This window comes from Malania oleifera, chromosome 2, assembly GCF_029873635.1.
Source record: "Malania oleifera isolate guangnan ecotype guangnan chromosome 2, ASM2987363v1, whole genome shotgun sequence".
In the NCBI taxonomy this organism is placed as follows: Eukaryota; Viridiplantae; Streptophyta; class Magnoliopsida; order Santalales; family Ximeniaceae; genus Malania; species Malania oleifera.
In genome coordinates this window covers 6,048,759-6,068,098 of record NC_080418.1, presented here as the reverse complement: position 1 = coordinate 6,068,098, position 19,340 = coordinate 6,048,759, and the positions used below count along the sequence as shown (strand labels likewise).

The following is a 19,340-nucleotide window of genomic DNA, read 5'->3' as shown; positions in this document are numbered from 1 at the left end:
TCCGGAGTGCTACTAAAACGTAACATACACATTTCTCTGATACCATAAATAAATACAACCCGCCCTAACAAGGAAAAACGGGTGTTCCATCCTGATCATCATATACATACACAGCGAAAATTACATACTAATACATCAAACACATGCCACAGTTTCTAACTGTTCCCAACTACATACCAAATTCATATCATAATATTACAAACCCCCAAAACATAAAAACTGCTATCTATGTCTCACCAGTTCTGCCAATGTCTAACAACTGTCTATCACCAGCTCGACGGTACGCTAGACTCGATCCCTCAAAGGACCTGAAATGATAGGGTGAGACACCTCTCAGTAAGAAGGATTATATTATTATCAGTGTGTGGCTAGCATGAGATTTCGTGTAAACATATATCTAATAACATTTAATTACATTTAACTGGCATTTTAAAACTATACTGAACTGTATATCTAAAAATACATAATTTCTGAGTAATGTACTGCTGGCTCAATATAGCACATTCTATAGTAAATATGTCCATATATGCCTAAAAGATACAACCTGGACTGCTGAATTAGCGTCGTCACGCTGTCACATACTACTACGACATGCTTACCCCCATGACGGGTTGTGCGGCCCGTAAGCTGGACCTAGCATATAGGCGGCTGACTATAGCTAAGTCAAAATAAATAGTAAGTACGATTGAGCCTACCCCATAACCGGAATTCTATATCGAAGGGTCACCCAGAATTCACATTAGATGGGGCCCCGAAATTCTACATCGGTGAGTACTCCCCAGGACTCCAATCAACTATCCAATACCAAACTCTATTTAAGACGTGTAGTTGCACTATCTCCCAACATATAGCTACGGTATCGTGCTCATAACATAACATCATATTCACAAGACTCTAAAATCATATATGACAATATACATCATAATACTGAAATCATAATTCATTTTTATAAAACTGTATAAAACATAAATTGTTCATAATTCTGAGGAATATCTGTCATATACTGTCTCGGTATAAAACCGGCATATCAGACTCGGCATTTAGCCGTCATATCACATATCGGCTTATAGCTGTCATATCATATCTCGGCATCTAGCCGTTATAATTCAGTATTACACAATACATGTTCATTCATACCAAATAAAACTATGCTCATGCCACACAATTTTCGTCTGGTAATCATAGATAAAATAACTGCTTGAGAAAATAGACACTGTGCTGAAAATAGGGGTATGAGTATCTCCAAGTTGTTAATTTACTAAAAATATAGATACATAGGTAGGTACAGGAAAAACGAAGATAATCAACCCTACTTCCTTTGGTTCGTATTAAAACATGCCTAAGGTTTGAAATCACAAATTCCAACCAGTGAAAACGTTCAGAAAGCCCAGTACTTTAATCCAAAAATATCATATTCGAATTTAATCAGTTGGTTTTGAAAATAACATCGGTTAACCAAACCCTAGGCTCAAAAACCCTAGAAAAGTCGTAACTTATACATATAAATATTTCCTGCATTTTCAACTGGTAGAACTCATAAGATTAGCTGACATAATATAATCTCCTTACCTATTTCCCGAAAAACGACCCGAGACGCTCGAAAATCGAAACCCTAGCTTTTTCCGAACCGCTCGAAAATGAGCTCCTACGAATCGGAACGAAAGAACCACGCCCGAAGCGTATGCACGTACTTTGAGTAGCCTTAGGAGAGCGAGAGAAACCCGAGAGAACCCCTAAAATTCAAAACCCTAGCAAAGCAAAAGAGAGGGATTTAAATTTTCTAAAAAAAAATGAGCTCACATCTATTTATAAGTGAGCAGCCCAGGAAAAAACTGTCGACCGTTTTTGGTCGCCCAGGAGAAAACCGTCGACGGTTTGGTAGTTGACTGGCCCAGTTGACCGAAAATTGTCGACGGTTTTTCTCACACTCTATGAAACAGTCGACGGTTTGGGCTCTGCCATACCAAAATCCTTCCTTTTCTTTGATCTTCCTTTATCACTCTATTTTATATTTATTTTCTTTTATTTTTTGGGTTCGGCTTACTACAATCTCCCTTCCTTACAAAAATTTCGTCCTCGAAATTTGCTAATTGTATCTATCACATCCACTGAACTATCATTGATCTAACTCTACATAGCAGCCTCATCCCAAGTTTATTACCTACCTTTACTTATGACGGAGGAATACCGTGGTTACATACAATGTCTCGGGAGATTACAATATCCATACAAAACTCTTCCGAAGACCAAACATATACTAAACTATAAACAAACCTACTATAAACACTATACATACAAACCGATACTTACTGTTCTACTCACCTGTCTAGCTCTGAGCGTCTCTGAATAACTGTGGATACTTCTGACGTATCTCTGACTCTAACTCCCATGAAACTTCCTCCACTGCGTGATTATGCCAAAGTACCTTTACTAGCGAAATCCTCTTAGAACGTAGCTCCTGCTCCTTACGATCCAGGATCTGAACTGGTATCTCCTCATATGCTAACGTGTTCCCGAGCTCCAAAGACTCATAACTGATCACATGCGAAGGATCTGGAACATATCTCCTAAGCATGGACACATGGAACATGTTGTGGATCCTAGACAATGTCGGGGGTAATGCTATCCTGTATGCCACCAGACCGACTCTTTCCAAGATCTCGAACAGCCCAACGTACCTCGGGCTCAACTTGCCCTTCCTACCAAACCTCATCACTCCTTTCATCGGAGCAATCCTCAAAAATATTGCATCACCTATATCAAACTCCAACTCCCGTCGACGTGAATCTGCGTAGCTCTTCTACCGACACTGTGCTGCTTTAATCCATCCCCTGTTAAGCTTGACCTTCTCAAAGGTCTGCTGAACGAGCTCTGACCCCAAAATCTGCTGCTCGCCAACCTCATCCTAATACAACGAAGATCGGCACCTCTGACCATACAATGCCTCATACGGTGCTATCCCAATACTAGTTTGATAACTGTTATTATATGCGAACTCAACCAACAGCAGATATTTAATCCAACTACCCCCGAAGTCCAGTACACACGCCGGCAACATATCCTCTAGAATCTGAATGGTCCTCTCTAACTGACTGTCGGTCTGTGGATGAAAAGCAGTACTGAACGTGAGTTGAGATCCCAACGCTTCCTGTAGACTCTTCCAAAACCGAAAAGTAAATCGTGGATCCCTATCCGAAACGATAGACACCTGCACCTCATGCAATCTAACTATCTCCTGAACGTAAAGCTCTACCAGCTTATTCATAGAATAACTAACTTTAACCGAAATGAAATGGGCAATCTTTGTCAATTTGTCAACAACTACCCAAATAGCATTCTACCCGTGAAGTGCCGATGGCAACCCCATGACAAAATCCATAGAAATGTGCTCTCACTTCCATTTAGGAATGAGAAATGGTTGTAACGGTCCCGCCGGCATCTGATGCTTGGCCTTTACCTGCTGGCATGTCAGGCACTGCTCAACAAAACGGGCAATCTCTCTTTTCATATTAGACCACAAGAAAGATTCCCGCAAATCCCTATACATCTTCGTACTCCCTGGATGCACTATATAGAGTGAGCAATGTGTCTCCTCTAGAATGACCCATTTAATCTCAGCATCATTCAATACGCATATCCTTGTGTGAAATCTCAACACCCCGTCATTTGATATATTGAAATCTGGTTTCAATCCATTATGCACTCCCTCTATAACTTCTACCAGTTCTATATCTTTCATCTAAGCTGTCCTAATCCTTTCCTGTAAGGTCGGTTGCACAACCAGGCTAGCAATGAACGCCTAGTGATTTCCTTCCACCATCTCCACACCCAACCTTTCTAGGTCCATACTGATCTGATGCTGAACTCCCACTGCCGAGACTGACACATCTACTGACTTCCAACTCAAAGCATCAGCTCCCACATTAGATTTTCCTAGGTGATAACTAATGGTACAATCGTAGTCCTTTATTAGATCAAGCCATCTCCGCTGCCTCATATTCAACTCCTTTTGGGTGAAAAAGTACTTAAGATTAAGATTTTTATGATCCATAAAAATCTCGCTTCTTTCACCATACAGGTAGTGTCTCCAGATCTTTAGTGCATACACTACCATTGCCAATTCCATGTCATGTGTCGTGTAGTTCTTCTCGTACTCCTTGAGTTGACGAGAAGCGTATGCGATAACCTTTCCCTACTGCATTAAGACACACCCGAGTCCCTTCTTAGAGGCATCACTGTAAATCACAAATCCACCATCTTTTGATGGAATGGTCAATACTGGAGCAATAATCAGCCGCTACTTCAGTTCCTAAAAGCTCTGCTTGCACTCATCGATCCACTCGAACTTCATGTTCTTTCTCGTGAACCGTGTCAGCAGACCTGATAGTTTAAAAAAACCTACTATGAACCGGCGGTAATATCCTGTCAGACCCAAAAAACTTCTAATCTCATGTACATTCTTTGGTCTCGCTCAATCAACTACGGCTTCAATCTTACTCGGGTCCACTAATACACCTTCTCGGGACACTACATGGCCCAAAACTGCCACCTGCTCTAACCAGAATTCGCATTGCTTAAACTTCGCAAACAGCTTCTTCTCCCTACGTACCTGAAGTATCAAACCTCAAATGAGCTGCATGCTCCTCAGGACTCCTCGAATAAACCAGGATGTCATCAATGAATACCACCACGAATTGATCTAGATACTCATTGAACACCCTGTTCATCAAGTCCATAAATGCTGCAGGAGCATTGGTCAATCTGAAAGGCATAACCAGAAACTCATAATGGTCATACCTAGTACGGAATGCAGCCTTCGGTACATCTTCTGATTTCACCTTCAGCTGATGATACCCGAATCGCAGATCGATCTTGGAGAAAACTTGTGTGCCCTGTAATTGGTGAAACAGATCATCAATTTGAGGTGACGAATATTTATTCTTCACTGTTACTTTATTAATCTCCTTGTAGTCGATGCACATCCTCATCGACCCATCTTTCTTCTTCACGAATAGCACCGGTGCTCCCTAGGATGATACACTCGACTGGATGAAACCCTTGTCAAGTAACTCCTGTAACTGTTCCTTTAACTCCTTCAGTTCTGCTAGGGCCATTCGGTGCAGAGCTTTCGAAATCGGTGTCATCCCTAGAGTCAACTCAATAGCGAACTCCACCTCACGATCAGGAGGCAATCCTAGTAAGTCCTCAGGAAACACATTAGAGAACTCCCTTACTACAGGAATATCCTCCAATTTAACCTCTTCCCTCAACGCTTCCTTCACAAATGCAAGATACCCCTGGCATCCCTCCAGAAGTAACCTCCTTGCCTGAATGGCTGAAAGGATCCGTGGTGCAGAGCGCACACACGATCCTACAAACTTGAATTCCTGCTCCCCAGGAGGTCTAAATACTACCTCCTTTCTATGACAATTGATATTTGCATAACTGGCCGCTAGCTAGTCCATCCCCAAAATGAAATCGAAGTCGTGCATATCAAAAACAATCAAACTGACCAGCAGCACTCCCCCCCTGAATCTCCACTGGAAAATCTCTATTCACTCTACTACATATTACTACTAACTCTAAAGATGTAGCCACTGCTAACTTGGTACCTAATAACTGTGCCTCTACCCCACATAATTTGACAAACCCCCGGGAAATGAACGAATGTGTCACTCCTGAATCAAATAATACAACAGTTTTATTTGAAAGCATGTAAATGTTACCTGTCACTACATCTCCTGCATTCTCAACGTCGCCAGGAGTTAAAGAATACACACTCGCCTGGGTCGTACCCTTCTGATATCCGCCTCACGGTGCCTGATTACCTCCCCGATATGGCTGCTGTGGGAGTGCGTTGTTCCCCAACGGGCGGCAGTCTCACGCCAAATGCCCGGGTTGACCACATTGGTAGCAGCCACCTGATCCAACCATACACTTCCCTAGATGTTGCTTGCCACAAGTAGGACAAGCATGGTATGATGTGGTACCCTGAGACGCATTACCACCCGTCTCTCGTCGTTGGCCTCCGCCACTACCATATCTCTTCCAAGGACCCTGCCTAGCACTTGTATGAAAACTAGAAGGCATTGGCCTCTTCTTCGAGTTCTGAGCCTCCACATCCCCCTGCAAGCTCGCCTTTGCCACAGTAGCTATCTACCAGTGTAGCGAACTCATGTACCTAAAGCACCGCCACCTGCTTTTTAATCTCCCGCTTCAAACCCCTCTCGAAATTCCAAGCCCTCACAGACTCATCTGGTACCATGTAGGGAGCAAACCGTGATAGCTCCATAAATCGGGCAGTGTATTGCTGAACTGTCAGCTATCCCTGAGTCAGGTTCAGGAACTCCTCTGCCTTCACTTTCCTGACAGAGGCTAGAACATACCGATCAAAGAACACCTCTCTGAAACGGCTCCATGTCATGGCCACCGGTACTAGTCTCTGCTCCTCTAGCAGCTTTACCGCTTCCTACCATCTCTCGGCCTCTCTGATCAACTTGAATGTCGCATTGAGTATCTTCTGCTCATCCGTGCAACGCAAAACCATCAAGATCTTCTCAATTTCCCGAATCCAATTCTCCACACGGATCGGGTCTGTACTTCCCGCGAAGATAAGAGGCCTCAGTCGAGTGAACTGATCAATAGAACCTCCCAGCTCAGTGGTGGGACAGTCCTATCCCCTAGAACTCCACATAACTTCTGCCATAAACTGCTGGGTGAAGTCTCGCAATACCACCGTAGAGTCACCGCCAGCCTCATGGCCAGCCCCCTCACTGCTACTCCCTTCGGGATTAGCAGTATTGTCCCTGGACTCCATCTTGAAGAGATAACCGCGAAAAAATTTTAGAAACCTGATATCCTACATATTTGCTATTACTACAATACTATAGGACTCACTTTAATAAATTAAGGTCCCTAATGACGACATGCTTTGCCAACTTAATACTCCCATTCTAGCTCAAGTTCCGCCCCTCCACTAGGAAACAAAACCATCAATGGATTGTCGTGATTTTTTGAACCCGTCAACTGATCCAGAAAAACACAGAAGTCCGTCAATGGAATTTCTGCCTCCAGGCTTACGAAGCAAAACTCAACATTCCTATTCTACCCAATTCGATCTTCCTATACTCTGGTATGACCTCCTAACCTCGTCTAACCAAGTCTACAAGACCTAACAACCTGATTGCTCTGATACCACCTTTAGCGCCCTGACCCTCTACTTGGGCCCGGAGTGCTACTAAAACATAACATACACATTTCTCTGATGCCATAAATAAATACAACCCGCCCTAAAAAGGGAAAACAGGTGTTCCATCCTGATCATCATATACATACACAGCGGAAATTACATACTAATACATCAAACACATACCAAAATTTCTAACTGTTCCCAACTACATACCAAATTCATATCATAATATTACAAAACCCAAAAACATAAAAACTGCTATCTATGTCTCACCAGCTCTGCCACTGTCTAACAACTGTCTATCACCAGCCCGGCAGTATGTTAGACTCGATCCCTTGAAGGACCTAAAATGATAGGGTGAGACACCTCTCAGTAAGACGAATTATATTATTATCAGTGTGTGACTAACATGAGATTTCGTGTAATCATATATCTGATAACATTTAATTACATTTAACTGACATTTTAAAACTGTACTGAACTATATATCTAAAAATACATAATTTCTGAGTAATGTACTGTTGGCTCAATATAGCCCATCCCATAGTAAATATGCTCATATATGCCTAGAAGATACAACCTGGACTGCTGAATTAGCGTCGTCATGCTGTCACATACTACAATGACATGCTTCCCCCCACGACAAGTTGTGCGGCCCGTAAGCTGAACCTAGCATATAGCGGGCCGACTATAGTTAAGTCAAACTAAATAGTAAGTACAATTGAGCCTACCCCATAACTGGAATTCTACATCGGAGGGTCACTCGGAATTCACATCGGATGGGGCCCCGGAATTCTACATCGGGAAGTGCTCCCCAAGACTCCAATCGACTATCCAATGCCACACTCTATCTAAGACGTGTAGTTGCACTATCTCCCAACATATAGCTACAGTACCGTGCTCATAACATAACATCATATTCACAGGACTCTAAAATCATATATGGCAATATACATCATAATATTGAAATCATAATTCATTTTCATCAAACTGTATAAAACATAAACTGTTCGTAATTCTGTGGAATATCTGTCATATACTGTCTCGGTATAAAACCGGCATATCAAACTAGGCATTTAGCCGTCATATCCCATATCGTCTTATAGTCATCATATCACATCTCGGCATCTAACCGTTACAATTCAGTATTACACAAAACTTGTTCATTCATGCCAAATAAAACTATACTCATGCCACACAATTTTCACCTAGTAATCATAGATAAAATAACTACTTGAGAAAATAGACACAGTGCTGAAAATAGGGGTATGAGTATCTCCAATTTGTTACTTTACTAAAAATATAGATACATAGGTAGGTACAGGAAAAACGGAGATAATCAACCCTACTGCCTTTGGTTCGTATTAAAACACGCCTAAGGTTTGAAATCACAAATTCCAACTGGTGAAAATGTTCAGAAAGCCCAGTACTTTAATCCAAAAATATCATATTTGAATTTAATCAGTTGGTTTTGAAAATAACATCGGTTAACCGAACCCTAGGCTCGGAAACCCTAGAAAAGTCATAACTATATACATATAAACATATCCTGCATTTTCAACCGGTAGAACTCATAAGATTAGCTAACATAATATAATCCCCTTACTTGTTTCCTGAAAAACGACCAGAGACGCTCAAAAACCAAAACCCTAGCTTTTCCCGAACCGGCCGAAAACGAGCTCCTACGAACCAGAACGAAAGAACCGCACCCGGAGCTTATGCACGTACTCCGAGTAGCCTTAGGAGAGCGAGAGAAACTCGAGAGAACCCCTAAAATTCGAAACCCTAGCAAAGCAAAAGAGAGGGATTTAAATTTTCTAAAAAAAAATGAGCTCACATCTATTTATAGGTGAGCAGCCCAAGAGAAAATCGTCGACGGTTTTCCCTATACCCACAAAACCGTCGACGGTTTGGGCTCTACCGAACCAAAATCCTTCCTTTTCTTTGATCTTCCTTTATCACTCTCTTTTATATTTATTTCCTTTTATTTTCCAAGTTCGAGTAACTACAATAGCTATAACATTACGAAGTTCAAATTATATTGAAGATCTAAGATACAACTCTCAATTATTTTGGACAAATTAAGGTTCAAAAATTTTAGAAATCAACACATATTATGACATCTCTTTTATATAAACATGCAGTTAAAATTTTCCAGCCAAATCTAACTTGGGAATCACGCACCTAAAATAAGGAAGCCTCAACTAGAAAGGCGCAAAAGTCGTGCCTTTTGTATAAATGCATAAGCCTCATTGCGTAATGCATTAGTCTTTTTGGGATTTGATATTTTAGATCGAGTCTCAAGGCATTTTAGGCATGCTTTGCCTTGAGGTGAGCCTCGATCGAGCCCTTTAAAACATTGGCTAAGAATTCCCTCAATTGTCCCAAATCTTTGGTCTGAAATTTCATCTATAGAAAATGCTCTAGGCCCGGGATACCTTGATCATCACCACCAATAATTATAATATCATCCACACACACAATAAGCAGAATCCTATTAGATGTAGTATGACAATAAAATAAAGAGTGATCTATTGTATATGTTGGAGACCAAACTCAAGTACTACAACACTAATCAACCAAATCATACTCTAGGAGACTGTTTTAAACCATATAATGATTTATTGAGCTAACACACTAAGCCTGATTCCCCCCGAGCAACAAACCCAGTTGGTTGTTCCATATAAACCTCCTCCTAAAGACATCTATGTAGGAGGGCATTCATCACCTCTAATTGATGAACAATCAAGGCAAGATTGGCAATTAGAGAGAATGTGAAACGAGCAACGGAACCATCAAGATTAATTTTCAACGTATATGCCCAAAAAATCCAACAAGAAGTCTACAATTCCCAAGTATCATTTTCCTATAATGCACACATCTCTTCAACCATTGCAAGCCTCCATCCAAAGTGGGCCAAGGTTTCATAAACATATTTAGGAAAAACAACTTAAGAAGGAGTACTAAGTACTAACAAAACAATAATATGAGGGTGGCAAAAGTCATAGAAAACAAAGTTAGAGATGGGATGTTGTGTATAGGTGCATTTACCTTTCCAAACAACATTGCGAGGATCAACATAGTGGGAAATGGGATCATTAGACAAGGAAACCAAAGGCATATCGATAGAAGTTGGAAGGGACTCTCCTCCCTTCAGCCTCCTTTGTGAGTACACCTGCAAATTGGGATGATTAACGCGACGAGAAAGACTCAAATTACATGGAGAAATAAGTGGATGACTAAGAAGATATAATAAGCTAGAATCTAGAAGATTAGGTAGCAAAAGAGACTCATTAAGGTCAAAAGCGCACAAGCATCAAGAATAATACGGCATCAACTCTAAAAAGGTAACATCGTACAAAGAAGCAATGCAAAATAGGACTATATGAGTGCACGAGTGGCCCAAAAAAATAAACATTTTATAGCATGAGGATCCAACTTATCCACCCAAGGGTTAATTGACGCACACTTGAATATACGAGGTGGTAAAGAGAACAAAGGAGCATTTGGGAAGAGAATGGAAGGAATTCTTTACCATCAAAAACTAAGGATGGCGTTCTATTGATAATATAGCACACAATAAGCACAACATCACTCCAAAACACTTTAGGAACATGCATATGGTCAAGTATGGTCCAACCGTCCAAGTGACTTCAAGGATATGTCTATATCTCCTCTCCGCAGCCACATTCTATTGTGGAGTGTGGGCAAAAGATAACTGATGAACAATACCAAACTAAGTCATATAAGCCCCCATTTGGAACATCTTAAAAAATAAGTACTTATTATAAGAAGTACTTAAATTAAGTACTTGTGTCACTAAGTAATGTTTGGTTTACACTTAAATAAGTACTTATTTCAAAAGTACTTCTCCAAACTGTAGGAAAATAGGTATCTTTTGAAAGTGGTTTCAATAAGTACTTACTGGAAAAAGTATTCATATGAAAAAGTACTCATCCAATAAGTACTTTTTTGTAAGTGATTTCAAACAATCCAGAATTGGGTATTGAAGTACTTTCTAGCAAGCTGCATTATTACTCCGAAGTATCAAGCAAACCAAATTGAGTCCTTCTTCGGGACAAAAGGCACAAAAGATGCGAAATAGCTCAAAAAAATCTTTTATTAAATAGAACCAAGTCATCCTTGAATCATTATCAACAAAATTTACAAAGCATCAAAAACCCAAATTGGATACAACCTAACTACGACCCCAAACAACATAATGGACTAACCAAAAGGGCTTGCTGCCCATTTATTGACTTTGGAAGCAAGTGGAATGCAAAGATGCTTTCCCAATTGATAAAATTCACAATTAAGACTAGATAGAACTCAAAGTAGCAACTAATTGTTTTAATTTTCCAATGAAGGATGGCCAAGGCGACAATGGATTTGGAGTGGAGTTTCAGCAACAGTGCATACGATAGAAGGAGATAGCGAATCAAGGCGGTAAGGTCCACTTGCTTCTTGTCCCTCTACCAATTGTCTTCGTCTTTAAATCCTAAATGACCAAGAAATCAAGAAAGAATGTTTCTGAACAATTCATGAATTTGATAATCTTGCTAGATGGCATAAAATTAAAAGGAAACTTGGGAATATATAAAATAGAAGAAAGAGAAACAAAGGAAGTGGGATTTACAGTCCTTATTCCCTTAACAATAGTAGTCAACCCGTTAACAAGGGTAACATCAGGTAAGCTTTTAGAGTATAGGAGAGTAGAAAAGAAATTAGGTATACTTGTGATATGATCAGTGACGAATGAATCTATAACCCAAGGACTAGGGCAAAAAATACTAGATGATTGGCAAGCTATAGGGTTACCTGCCTAAGCAAAAGATGCAATGGGAAAGGAAGCTTGCTAGGATGCTTAATACTACTGAAATTTGGAATACTCTTCCTCTGACATAGATACAGTATGTTGCTCCCCACTTGAGCACAAAAGTGTAGAATCTATGGTGGCTACATTGTTGATGCGAATCAGTTTACTATGAAGATCCCAACACTACTTAATCATATGACCTCCTAGTCCACAATGCGTACACTTGCAAGGAGAGCCTCTATCTCATCCATCTTTTCCACCATGACCATTTAAACCATCCCAAGAACTTCTGCCACTGTTTCATGGAAAACCATAATCACCTTGTGTAACGAAAGCAATCCTCTCAGAACCAAGGGTTGAAACACTAGTTGTAAAGGCTAGGGAATGTGTGCTGGAGGAAGCACAAAGAACCAGAGAATAAGCGTCAACAAAGGATGGCAACTTTGCACTACCAAGAATCTGGGACTGCCTCAAACTCAGGTTTCAAACTAGTTAGAACCCAAAGAACTATCATATGCTCTCTTTGCTTTTGCATCTCACAATCATCAGCGGGTATGGGTTGCACAATATTAAGTTCCTCATGGACACGATTCATCTCTGCAAAGTAATTTGTCACACTCCTATCTCTCTGTTATAACTGAAAATACTCCAAGGAGAGATCATACATATGTGTAATGTTACTAGAATAAATGAGCTTGACATAATCCCAAGTCACCTTGCATACTTCCATATGCACATTCTGCAATATAAGGTTCCATTGAGTTCCACAGGAGGGAGAATAAATGCATCTTCCTAAATCCACACTTTTTACCTTTTATCATTGGCAGGCCCGAATTGGAATTAGTGTTCAAAATTACCTAAGAACACTGAACATAATTCTTTCCATCCAACTTTTCGGTTGTTATCTATGGCAATGATGAAGGAAATATACTTTTGGTATTCATGGACTCCATACCAACACTCACAAATGAAACCAATGAAAAACAAGGTGAACAGACTGAACAACCAAAACAATGACAAATAAGGTGAACCACTAGAACAACCATGAATGAGTCACCAGCAACCTGACATAACACTGCCACAACCCCAAAAAATTAATCTACAAACACTGCCACTGCCCCAAGGGAGCAACTGACAACCTTAATAGTATTGAACAACAATTAATAGGTTACCACAAGTGAATGATCAAAAAAATTGTTTGAATAAAATGCATGACCAACAACTTGATACATTGTCTATGGAAGGATCTAATCCATGCTGGAGGAAATCAGAGCAAAAACAGGCCAAAAAAAAAAAATAACAAAGCACTCATATGCCTGCCGCGCGTGGGGACTGACTTGTTGTCAATTGGCTGGTGCATGGGGGGCGCATGGCTGCTCTTCCAATGGTGACATTTCAGCCTTTTATAGATCAAAGGGTTCTATGACTGGGTATGGTGTTGGTTTTGTGAAATATGGAAAGGTTCTAGAGATTCTGAAAAGGGCAGCACTGTCCAGGAAGTTTCTGGCGACTGTTGTGTTTTCTGGCTACCTCTAGACTTGTTTCTGATCTTGCTCTGATACCATGTTGAACTATTAAGTAAAATGAAAGACTTAATCACAACAATAGGGCTCTCCCTCTATTTATAACATACGTGAAGTACATAACAACAACCATAACCCTTACAAACTCAAACTCACATACAGAAAACTAGCATGCACTAATGCAAAATGACCAAAACAACCATTAAAACTTGCATAACAAACATCTATTTGCTGCACATAGTCGTCCCTCATCAAATAATCAACAGTTAGAAACTTAGATGCTTTTCCATGCAGTGTCCCAAGCAGAAAAATCTAACTATAAAGGGACTTTAGTTTTCCAGATTGCTCTCCAAGCAAAATAAACAGCACATCTCCTCTCTCGCCTCCTTAATCCAAGAATATAAGGAGGATACTGAAAATTTTCAACTGTTTGTATTCACCTACCTGACATCCTCCCCCCCCCCCCCCCCTCGAATCCCCACCGTCACCCCCTGCACGAGTTGCAAGAATATACAATATTCCTCTAATTATGACTCTCCAAAATTCCTTCATAAACACAAGTCCCACTGAGGTTAGCCTCTTCCATCATTAAGAAGTTTCAAACCAAAGCATCTCTATCAGGAACCACTCTAAAAAGACTTGAGAATATTTTTTGAGGGGTTTCCCAATGACAAAAGATCATGCCAAAGAAAACTGACCTTCCATCTCCTACTTCAAAGCAAATGCAAGAAAAAACTCCTCCCATCCATTCTAGTGCTCCTCCATGCATTTCTCCCATGTGGCCTTCTAATCTCATCCACTACCCATCAATTGTAAAAATTTATCTTTCTTCCATCCCTATTTAAAAGGTTAGGACTTATTTTTCTTGTTAGGGTTTTATGTTATACAAGGGGAGGCATTCAATAAATTCCAGAGAGATACATTCTTTCTTTTCCATGGATTTAGACTCCAGAAAGCCAGTCTCAAGTTTCCGTTCTCTCTTTAGATTCTCTAACTCTCTTCACGATAAAATTCTGGGTAGGGCTTGTTTCCCACATTGATCCGCAACAAGGATGGATAGTGGATACTTGAGTTTGATCAAAAACTTTAAGTTAATGAACTTTTTTAAGAAGAAAATGAAAGGGCCACTATGTCAATACAACTGATAATCTTTTTTTCAAAGAATGCTGCAACAATTTTCAGCATAATTCATGCCTACAGCCCCAATCAAAAAAATTTGAAAAAGGAAGAAGAAAAAGAAAGAAACATAAACTTGTATACAACAACTTCTCCACAAAAATAAATAGAAAATCAACATCTACTGATATCTCATATATATGACAACTTTTATAATTAAACTGAACGATGATATTAAAATTTCAATAGCTGAAGATTGATGCCTCAGCTGATCTGTAACATATCTCATTAGTCATCCCAGGCCAGAAAATCATAAGTGAACTAAATGAATAATCATCTTTTAATATTTCATTTGGATTATATTTAAAATATATCACTTGTCTCTTCAACTTCCCTTCAATCCCATCTGACAAAGTCCATTTAGGGACTCGATTAATGGATAACCAACCCACGCCTCTACAATATCCCATCTTATAAAGCATTGAAGCTCTCATCTAAACCATCCAAAATTTCAGATTGGTTTCCACCAGTCAAATTAGAATAAAACCAGATCTGTCACAAGCCTTCAAAGCCTTTCATAAAAGGCATCAGAATTTGGACCATTCCTAGAAATATTACCAAAAACCCGCAGCTCAAAATCTTTGACAGACAAATGAGTTAGAATTTTGACTATCATTAGTGCTATTATTACCTTTTAATAATTGAAGATGAGTAAATTGAAAATAAATAAATAAACCAAGCAGACCTTAAAAAAATCTTTAGCCTTTCCAAATTAAACCTTTGAGAGCACAACCAACTAAATCTAGCCCACCACCCTCCCAACAGCAAAAAAATAAAATAACATAACATAAAATAAAATAAACAAAACAAAAAAACCAAAACCAAAACAAAAAGAACAAAACAAATGGTTCAAACAAGAAAATTTTACAAAGCACGACCAATTAGGTTCATCTTAAATAACATAAGCAACAGCAAGAAAACCCATAAATTTCGATTTTAAGCATCAAATGATAGCAAACTAAATGACCTGGGAACAAGTCATCAAATGGTATCTGTTGGCTAAATATCTTTTTCTTTTTTGGTTGCATTAATATAAAAAGAGGAGTTTGGTACATAGAAATCTTGAGATATCAAGCACAAGTCAGTTTAAGCCTTGAGCGTGGCTTTTGGGCCAATATGCTGCAGGTTAGGAGTGTACCCAACTCATAACTCTCAGGCCTCAAGCCTCAAGCCTCAAGCCTCAAGCCTCATGACCCCCACAAATGGGAACCAACAGTAACTGTTGCCTTTTCACCTAGAAGCTTAAGATATTCTTTTGATCATACGCACATTTTATAGCCTAATTTTAACACAATATACCAAAAATTTGTAAGCTTGGAACATCTTTTGATTTAAAAAAAACAAAAAACAAAAAAGAAACAGCAACATTAGGGTCACGTGACAAAGGAGACATAAAGGCCATGGTTACCTGCACAAGCACTTAGAAATCTATGAATGCAGTGTTGTGCCAGCTTAACATTAAGTCATCAGACAAATTGGCTCATCTAAATATCTTTTACGGAGGAGGAAAAAAGAGATCCAAGCTTCAGCCTACATTCGATACTATAGCTAACTTAGCATAAGGTCAAAAACTGCATTTCAAATCCAAGAAATGATTGCAAAGCATAGTTCCACAAAAGCAAGAAAATATAAATTGAGAGTACCTGGAGAAAATATAGAGAAAGTTCTTAGCACCTGAGGCCGCTGAAATTGGCATGCTAATCCATCACTAACAAACTGCATTATGGATCATATTAGTTTCCTCGCTATATCAAAATAAACATGTCAATATGCAATTTATCTCTCAAAGTTAAGTGCCATTGCAACAAAAACCTAAACAAAGGGAAAAAAAAACATTTCTTTGGTGCGTGTACGTGTGTTTGCTTGATATGAGAGAAAGAACTATATTTTAAGAAAATTGAAATATCTCAAAAAAAGTGTTGTACATGGATTGAGGAAAAAAAAAAAAAACAATAGCAGGCCAAAATATATCAGTCCTACCAATGCATCAAAGCCTGCCCTCCAAATAAGCAAAAGAAACAAATAAAAAAAGTAACTAACTAAAACAACCATATGATAAACCAATCACAATAACCTATTGAAATTTTTTTTAGCTTGGTTTTCAGAATCTATCTCAAAAATAGCATAAGTGGGTCCAAACAACACTCCATCAATCCAACACTCTTTAATACATAAAAATAAATTACGTAGTATCTGCGAAAAAATTATAAAAAAATCAAAATAACCAAAGAAAAATGCAATGCATAAGCATGGTTGTTAAAATCACTTCAGATCGTAGGATTGAACAATCCTATTTTGACAAAACAAACTGGATCTTACATAGAAATGCAAATTTGCAGGATCGCAGTAGGATCATCATAGGATTTTACATTATTTCCTATCTTCTGCATTATTTGTAAAAGAAATAGAAATCAGTAAACTAACACAATTGATGATAATAATGATGATGGGGCATGATGAAGACCTTAATGATCTCAATGATTTTAATGAAGCAAATAATAGCTTAAATGATGACATTAGTATGGAGAAACCAACTTGATGGTTCAGCTTTTGTTATTTGTTTGCTAAATCATCTTTTTGCTTTTGAGCCTCACATTATATAGTTGTGCATTGACTGATTTGCTTTACAAAGTATGTTATTCTTTTCTTCTTTTAAGTATTCGTTAATTCATAATAAGTTGTTTTGTGGTGTTAAGAATGCAACAATTTAAACCTTAATCTATTTGTTGTGCTAGAAGTCCACTGTAGCTACTTTAGTTGTGATTTTCTTAGTCTTGAGCACTTAATAGTCAAGTTTATTTGTCTATACCATTGAAAAGTATACATAGACGCATTTTTAAACTAGACTTGTCTCCCAGGGGCATTCCCAATACTTAGGACTTCCATGTTGGAGGTCTCTAAATCCTGCATGGAAAGAGGTATGGATTGTGAGATGGGTTACCGTCGTTATATAGTGCAAGTCTAATTGGAGCTTCTTAATCCTAATCGACAAAAATTAAGAATAAATAAATAAATTATAAATGACCTGTACTATACTTACTAGTTTTACATCATTGGTAGAATTTAAGGATCCTCAATCCAATCCCTCTATCAGCAATCCTACCCAGGATCTTGATTTCAACAACTTTCGGCATAATTTCAATATTAAGCAACGAATGCCTCCCCAAACTGTCCACAACAACATTATATGTTATAAATTTATGCCCCATACACCCTCATTAGCTTCTTTTGTCATTATTTACTCAACAAACCGATGCGATACTCAAGATGAAAAATAGTTAAGTTCGAAAAAAATTATTACTTTCTTCTCTTAAATAGTATGAACGAAACTCTTATTTTGTACAATTTTGAGGGCAATAGAAAAACAATATAGAACGAAATAAAAACCCTATATATATATATATATATATATATATATATATTCTTAGGATTAGATTTTGTTTATATCGTGTATTAAATCTGATAACCTAAACCCAGAAAAAACCCACGTTATAATAATAATAATAAAAAGAAGAAAACAGTACAGCAACAACTATACAGCCCACAAGGAACGGGAAATGTCAAACACAGAACAATAGAACGAAATAAAAACCCTATATATATATTCTTAGGATTGGATTTTGTCTCTATCGTGTATTAAATAATAAATATGATAACCTAACCCCAGAAAAACCTCCCTTACAATAAAAATAAAAAATAAAAAATAAAAAATAAATAAAAATAAATAACCGTACAGTAGCAACTATACAGCCCACAAGGAACGGGAAATGTCAAACACAAAACATCGACAATTGACATGAAAAAAAATAAATTAGAATAAGAAGAAGAATACAGATAATGAAACAACAAAACATGAAACTATTGAATCTAATGCAACAAAGCCACAATTTCACAACAACGAAAATGGCAGATGGTTGGCATGAACAATGGAATATTCAAAACACAGAAGAGATGGGTCGATTGAAGTATGACCTAGGAAGCACGAGGATCCGCGGAGACAGAGATTTCATAAAACCCCAGCCTCGAGAGGAGAGAGAGAGAGAGAGAGAGAGAGCGAAGAACCAAAGCTGAGGAGAGTGATGCTCCGCTGCATGCCCTGCAACCATGACTAGAAAGTGAAGGGCTTCGCAAAATTTGTAGCAAGAGAGGAAGATCAGAGCATGAAGAAGGGCGAAGAAGAGAAAGGTCGAAGAACAGAACAGAACAGAACAGAGCAGAGCAGAGCAGAGTGGCTTTGCTTAAGGAAGTTTCTACTAAAGCTTTGTTTTGTTTTTGGTATTTACACAAATATCATCATTTTCTAGTTTTATTAAAACTGCATTAGATTTCCAATATCTAAGAAATAGGCATTTCTAATTGTTCAATTTCTAATTTGAATTTTATTCTTCCCTTCTATTTTATTTTGCTTCCCAATTCCCATTTGCTCAGATAATCAGTTATGTTTACTGAAAATGATGAGCTTATGGGTTTATCATGATATACAACATGTATTTCATATTTAATTGAATTGTGGTCTTCTGTGTTTCTATGGATGCAACAAACATGCCAAGAACCCTAATTTAAAGTAGTAACAAATAATATATTTAAAGTGCAAAAAACATATATTTGAAATTTGAAAAATAATTATATGTTAGAT

At 38.4% G+C, this 19,340-nt stretch overlaps 1 long non-coding RNA gene across 1 annotated transcript in view; it reads right to left on the bottom strand.

The window, feature by feature from the left end:
• Positions 1-18,977, bottom strand: part of LOC131149089 (uncharacterized) — a 32,778-nt gene extending 13,801 nt beyond the window's left edge. The window contains exons 1-2 of the long non-coding RNA XR_009135127.1: positions 18,677-18,977; positions 16,348-16,420 (exon numbers count right to left, since the gene is read on the bottom strand). This is a non-coding gene — a long non-coding RNA (uncharacterized LOC131149089). The remainder of the gene's footprint in view (positions 1-16,347; positions 16,421-18,676) is intronic.
• Positions 18,978-19,340: the final 363 nt, after the last annotated feature.